Source organism: Schistosoma mansoni, chromosome W, assembly GCF_000237925.1.
Source record: "Schistosoma mansoni strain Puerto Rico chromosome W, complete genome".
Taxonomy (NCBI): Eukaryota; Metazoa; Platyhelminthes; class Trematoda; order Strigeidida; family Schistosomatidae; genus Schistosoma; species Schistosoma mansoni.
The window spans coordinates 46,065,719-46,073,883 of NC_031502.1; the positions used below are offsets into that span (position 1 = coordinate 46,065,719).

At 30.3% G+C, this 8,165-nt stretch overlaps 1 non-coding gene across 1 annotated transcript; it reads left to right on the top strand.

Annotated features, from left to right (window-relative positions):
• The first annotated feature begins 6,358 nt into the window (after positions 1 to 6,358).
• Smp_tRNA_00462_Gln_TTG.1.1 lies at positions 6,359 to 6,429 on the top strand. Its single transcript has one exon. It is a non-coding gene (tRNA).
• Positions 6,430 to 8,165: the final 1,736 nt, after the last annotated feature.

Here is an 8,165-nt window from a genome sequence, read left to right on the forward strand (position 1 = left end):
ATTCATAGTAGTAATAGTAATAACAGCAATGAAAAGTTCTCAGTGGGTGAATGAACTCATTGTTTTACTGAAAATGAACTAATTTTTTTCTTTTTTTTCGGAAAAACTAGTCAATAATTTATAGTCAATTATGTTTTTTTTCAGAAATTATATATGATGATAAAGTTTTGATATTATAAATTTCTAAGTGACTTATTTCCTTTTAGTAAAAAATAACCTAGCAATTAAATGAGTTTAGACTTTATTGCAAATCAATAATTATCAATAGACAGGAAGCAATATATATATATATATATAATCCAGGTCGGTAGTTTTTTTTTCATTCCTACAATGATTGAGAAATTAATTAATATCTACTATGAAAATACTTTATATCATTTAAATATGATTATCTGATATGAAATTAGGATGAGACTATAATTTATAGACGATCTTTGAGTCACTCGAAAGTGACCTTGAGATTGTCCACCTACTAACAAGAACTAATTGAGGGTTAGAAACCAGTGTAAGAAATTAGAAATATGACTTACAGTTAATGGTAAGGGTTAGGAATTGGATTTAGGTTTTTCATCATGAACTGACATAAACTAAAATGCTAAATAGATGAATGAATTTCGCGCTCAAATTCAAAACTTGTTATCCTATACGTGATTGGTTCGTCCATAAATTATAGTGTCGCCGAATCTAGTGATAAATCGATAAACTAAATTAAAGTTTTATTTACACCGCTTCATAAACTGTATGATACTCAGTCACTTACTCAATCATAGATAAATTCATTTTTTAAGGAAATAAATCGTTATTCTTCTATTTTGCAACCTATTTTGTGGTTTTTAAGGAAGTAATTATTTGAAAACAACTCACTGAATGCTTATTAGGATGCTTATTAACTTAATCTAGAAAATAACTAAGTTACAAGATCTCTAAGTGAATGAACGTTCCCTATAAATTAATACTCTGTCTGAAAAGTTAAGATTTTCAGAAATTCTGTAGGAAAACATTTGCATGATCTTAAATTTACTACTACTAACCAATAATTTAAGAGCTTTTTCTTACGTTTTGATCAGTCCTTTAATAATATAATAATTAGCTCAGTGATTATAGTGTTCGATAGCAAACTTTTATAGTTAATATTCTTCCTTTGGCATTATATTTTTTATCAGCAGAGTTTTGGTTGACTAAAAATGAACACAGTGTATATATATGGTTGTCATAATTTTCATTTAGCATTCAAAGTCTTGTAAACGTGTGTTCATGAAAACGAATTCGAATACAGATCTTGCTTAAAGAGTTATCACAAAAATGTAGTAAGAATATTAAGTTTTAGTCAAATAAACCAATATACTGCATTCTGTTATTATATATAATAACGCTTATCTAAACTAGTTATGAAGTGAACTGCTGATAAGAATGCTACGGTAGATTCGGTTATCATTCCCTAGTTCAGGTTTTAGTGCTAAACTCAGTTGAACAGAGTCAGCACGGTTAACATGAAAAACCACAGTCTATTCACAATCCCTATCGTCACTAAATATATATCTATGGTGAATTAGGAATTTTCATCATCGCTGATAAACAGTAAGCATTTAACGTTATATATCTAGGCATCGGTCACACATGTTCCCACTAGATGATTAAGACTGGTGGGTATTGCCTCACCACAGTTACATTACCTATCATGGTGTAAGTCTGTTTATTGTCCGAAATATTGTATAGACTATAGCAAGGGTTTGTAAGATTAGTCACTAACTGAGCAAACCAAGATACTATTAACAGTAGTATAATTTGATGCAAACACTCTTAAACCAGAACAATGTAACTGTGATATTTTTGAAACAAAATAGAATGCAATGTTATATTATAATCTGCCTAGAAACTAACTTTCAATATTTGCAAATTATTCATCTTTGACTCATTAAAATCCCGAATGACATATGTGTAAATCTTTTCAAATAAACAGTGAATGTATCCGAATTTAAACAATTTTGATTATTACTGGTGGATAAATAATTGAATCTGATTGACAAATCACGATTATCTTCAAAACGTTATCTTTTATTTTTACTGAGGAAAATACACAATAAAGTATAAAATGAAAAGGTAACAAAAAAAAAGTGTAATTAAAATAAACTGAAAATCCACTTCCTGTGAAGAATAGTTCAGTTTTGAGATGGATTTTTCAAAGTCTGATACCAGCTAGTGAACTGCTGAAAATGAAGAGCAATGGATAACTATTTCTTATCAAATCGGAATTTTTCAGCATTGTATATTAATATCTAAGTCAGAGTTCAAACCTAATAGCTACAAATCTTAAAACACAAATGTCACTCATATATTTCTGATTCAAAATTCGTAACTGATAGATTTCAACCATGTTATGAATGAAGCAGGTGTCACTAATTACATCACATCATAGTCTACCTATATTATGAACTAACTGCAGCTAAGTATGCAAAGCATTAGACTGTGTTTCAAGAATTCAAAGTTAACATACTCACCATAAGACCAGAAAATTCTAGGATTGATCATTGTCTTAATCATCATTATGCACTACTGATAAATTCCAAATTAGAAAACAACTATTATCCATTCCTATTTGGTCTTCATTAATTTATCAGTTACAGTGAATTCACTACTATTCAAATACTAAAAAAGTTTAATACGTTTCATGTATTTGTACAATAATTATGTTTTATTACTAAAATTCATTTTTGTTAGTAGAATATTGAACAACAACAACAAAATTTCTTAAAATCTACATTTCACTTTCATTTATTCTCTAGATGTTTGTCTGTATGTGTGAATCGGTTTGACAAATTTTATATATGTATATGTAAGAGATAATGAGTGAGTGAATGAGTATCTAATTAAATTACAAGTAATAACAACACCAGCACCACCACAGCCAACAACAACAAAAAGGTAGTTGATTTTCATTTATAGACAATTTCCTTTTTTCTTTGGACTAAAAATAAACGACACTATTTAAAGTTATGAATAATTTGAGATTAGAAAAACAAAAAAAAATTAACATAATTTTAATTAATTACTTAAACTACATATTTTCTATGCTTAACTTGTATACAATTATGGTTTTTCATTATATGATGAATGACCATGTTGACTATATTGATCATATTAATAATAAAATTCATTAGTTTTGTTTAAACTAGAATAAATTAAATAATAAATTTGTAGAGAAAATTTTTTTGTTTTAAAGGTTTGTTTGTTACCATCACCTAATGATAAGAAAATTTTAAAGTAAAATAGAATATTTCACAGTTTCATAATATTGTACTCATTTGTATTGAATAAAAAAGAAACTGTCTTTGAACTAGGATATGTTTAGAATTTTTTTAAAAACAAATTATTAATTTTAATAGTTGAGATCATGAATCAATTGAAGCTAGACCACCATGGAAAACCTGGAAGCACTGGATGGTCGTTTCGTCCTATTGTGGGACTCCTCAGCAGTACGCATCCACGATCCCGTCTCGCGAGATTTGAATCCAGGACACCTATCAGTTTCGTGCGCGAGCGCTTAACTACTAGACCACTGAGATGGCCGGGATCCAACGGTGTTAATGTCTATCTTCAACTGATCCAATTCATGGTGGTCTAGCTTTATTTGATTCATGATATCAACTATTAAAGTTACTATGATATCCACAAAACGCCTTCTGATAAAAAATTATTGTTTTCGAAAATTGTGCTGACATTTGAACTACAATGAAGGTCGCAAATCTAGATAGTTTTATGTGCGAAATATGAATTTCCTAACATGGAAAAAGAGAAGTATACTTTACTGAATAAATTAACGTTTCAAAATAATCGGGAATTTTCTAACTACTAACGCATCTCCAAAATGGTGGCCTATACGTTTGAAATTCGAGCATTTATGATGTCATGGGTAGTTCCCAGTTGTTGTTTTTTTTAGCTAAGACGACAAAGTTGTCCAGCACACTCCAACTTTTAAAAGCACTTTAGCCTGTAATATAAATCACCTGTAAAATACATTTCCTTTAACTGTGTACATAGCTTTCGACATTGAATAATATCAGTTGAGGTACCTTTGCAAACCATAGAACACTGAACAAAACTTTCTAACCATTGTAAGACTCCTCAATAGTCGCATCGAACACAGATCAAGCACAGTACCTTAAGGTTTCATGAGTGATGACAGCGTTATTTTCAGACCAATCAATTGATCTTCAATCCTTCATATTTTCAACTTCAATTATGTCGCTTTACAGTGCAACAATTATCTCATAATATTAATGAGTAGGTGACTTGCTTCCAACACGGCTGAATTATCCACTCCTTATAGAATAATTATTTATATATATTTTCTATTGAATTACTACCTTAGGCGAGTGTGAAAATCAGGGAAGGAAAACAATTGTACAGATCAAAAAATAAAATTAAACAACGTACAAAATATGCCTATTTGCGTACGATTTCAATAAGTAATCCCCATGTTCAAAATGTCCTTTCGCTATAATAAAAATATACTCACTCTTAATGCATAATTCACACCTATTTTTACATACATACACATTAGATGTGTAGACAAATTATTCACTCCTCTTCTGATAGGTGTGAACCATAAAATAAGTCACTTGTTTCTAGAATAAATTCCAATTTTAAGTACTGAAAGGGTGTGAAATCTAACACAAGCAGGAGAAAGACAGGAAAAAGGCATCATGAGAAAAAAAACAACAGAATTTATGCATTAGTTTATTTATATTGTATTGAACCAATAGGATAAAGAAGAAAGTTAGAAATCATTTATTCAGAAAGTGTGAAATTTTCTGTTTTAATTGAATCTCAATTTTGAAAAACGAAAAATGCGATAGGTTGAATGTGTTAGACAATTCGTTCTGTAAATATTGAGTTTCAATTAACACAGTGATTGAGAAAAAAGGGATATGTATTAATCATTGGTGATTCATGTCTTAAAAGTGTTAATAATAATAATAATAATATGCAAATAACTATGCAAACACTCAATCTCCACAAAAACCCCTTCTGATTATAATCATATGCTCATTAGTGACTGACTTCAAGAGATAATTCCTGGGATTCTAGTGAGAATCAGTGACCAATGGAGTTCAAACCACGTCTGTTGTGAGATATCAACTCAATGAAGACAATTGGTGAACGGTTGCTCAACTTCGTGGATTGGTTGATGTTAGACATTAACACCATCTGATGCCGGCTCAGTGGTCTATCGGTTAAGTGCTCTGGCGCGAGACTGGTAGGTCTTGGGTTCGAATCTTGCAAGGCGAGGTCGTGGATTCGCATGGCTGTGGAGTCCCACAATAGGACGAACCGGCCGTCCAGTGCTTCCAGGTTTTCCTTGGTGGTCTAGCTTCAACTGACTCATGCTTTCAACTATCCAAATACTAAATCTCCACAAAAAACCCCTTCTGATAATAAATTATAACTCAAAATTTAGTGGTTATATTTTCGTACATCTGGTATGTGGTTAACAAAAGAGCTCAGAAAGAGCGTTCTATCCTATTTTGAACTAAAAACCTGGTTTTTAAATCCTCAGCGTGTTATCTACTGAACTAATGAGTTCACAAAGCGATTACTATACCTAATGATACTTAATTATTAAAATGAAAATTCAAGTCAACAAATTCATAAAAAACTTAAGAGTTGGTTTTCAACTTATTATCAGAGTCAATGATGAACGGCTTAGATTCATTTTTTGAGAGAGATTGAATGGCATACATCGAAAGATTAATTTATTTTACGTGATTACACACTTTATTGTTTAGCATACTACTCAAAATGCTTCGGCCTTTTGTATTGCATAAAAATAGTTTTGAATGATTTGATAACACTGGTGATATCTTTCAGTCTATGGTACTTTAAAGTCGATATCTAAATGTTCATAAAAAAGAAATATGAAATTTAGTAAAAGACAAATGCATTTTCCGAAATGCCGGAATGATAACTTTGAAATTGCTTATATTCCTTACTTATAACAAAAAAAAAGCATTTTTGTGGTTAACATATTGTTAAGTATATAACAGTGTTAATAATCGGTAAATTTGATCTATATAACTATTGATCACAATTTATTATACTATGAAGTGGTGGTTAATTGACTAAAACAGAATTTTTAATCACTAACCTATAAGTTAGAAAGTTGTTCAACTTTGATTTAATATCCCTATCTGCCTACATAATCCAAACGGGACTTTCAATAGTCAATATTATTTTATTATATGAAACAAAATAAATAAATGACAAAGTTACATAAAAAGTGTACAGAAATTTGTAAACACTACTTTAGCATTTGAATTCAGTTGGTATTGTTTGGTTGAATTTTCTCAAGTGGCTATCGTCACTCAGTAGCTAAATGGATAACGCGATGGCGTTTGAAGTGAACGGTCCTGGGTTCGGGTCCCAGAGTGAACATCACTTCTGATTTGCACGTAGACCCATCTGACGAGTCCGAAATAGGACGAAACGCGCGTCCTGGATTCCACTATTAGCCACTATCCATCTTTGCTTGTAACACTTTAGCCTTCATTCAATGTAGGTGCATGAATAAAGGTTAAAATTCATCCAATCGATCAACTAAAAGAAAAAGTAACTTGTTAATTTATTTTATCAATAGAAAGTTGATTTTATTGAATACATTAGTCTATACGGATTAGATATTGTGAATAGTAAACAGAATTGAATATTGATTTGATTCAGTTAGACTAATTGTAATTAGAAAAGGTGTCAATCCCTAAAAGTTCTTTTGATAACCATAGTGGAGCTTAGGAAGTGGCATTTTATTCAGAATATATCGAAACTAGAATTATTCATCAAAAACTAATAACTATTTGAATGGTTTTCCTGTAAATCATATTTATAATGATAAAAATGTCCGTTAGTTGCTTTAACTTCTGGATTGCGATAGTCACCGTTGATAACGTTGAATAGTTAATGCACAAAATCTGAACAATTATAATTCAACTTAGTGGCGTGATATACCTAAAGGTTATGGTCCCTGTCCATTAATTGAGTGCACTATAATGAGTTTCATATTAGGACGAAATATCTGTTTTCTGCTCTTTAGTTCTCAGGGTTTCTTATGATTAGAAGACAATGGATCTTCCTTATCATTATACATATCTCACCTTCATGAATTATAAATCTTCACAATCTTTGTTTAATTCTAGAAAATATTGATTACTAAGATAACTTGATAGGAGTTTACGAATCTTAACTTAGATAATTTTATTCTGTCATTTGACAGTCTTATTGTTGGATGTGGGACCGTATAAACTTACGTAAACAATAGGAATGATGCGCTAGATAGAGATTGTTCATGTATTAACTCATTTCCTCTTATCAAAATGCTAAACGTCAGTTTTATCCTCAAGTGAGTACAAACATTTTTTATATATGCTTGTCAGTCAAATAGTCAGAGGTTCGAAACAACTCTTTCAATGAGATTCAGTCAACTAATTTTGACTATAACAAATTTGGTTAACCTTGAAAAGGTGTATGAGTATGGTTATGAAATTAGCTGTATTTTACCGATATAATATTCTTAAAAATATCAACAACATTAGCCTTTGGAAAAAAGACTTGGACTTAATACTACAATAATCACTTTAGTCTTAAAAATAAAGTCATGATTACTATAGCTAGTGTGGCATGTGCTAATGATGTCGATAGTTACAAGTAGTATGTATCATCAATCGAAAGTGAAATACCTGACTACAGAAGGTTAAGAAAATAGAAGAGAAGAGAACGAGAATAAAGAGTAATTGATGTGGAAAAGAAAGATCGATTAAGTTTGAGACAATTGACTGCAAATGAAAAAATTACTGTACGGTTCTCAGATTTTACTAAGAAATTCTGTAATTTTGTGTTGAAATACATTTGGTTGTTCCCGTCTGTAACCTCGTTCACTACACTAGTAGTGTGCTACTTTTAAGATTTATTATCTATTTAAACACAATTTTACACTGTTTATCACATATAAAAAGAGAAATTGTAAAAATGTTTACACATTTCCATTAACAATTCAAATTAATTCTTTTAAGAAAAGTAAACACAAAACAACTTAGACAATTTACATGCAAAATGTCACTAATTGTAAAAACATAAGCAGGAAATAAATGAATCTCATGACAAATTATTGACTAAAC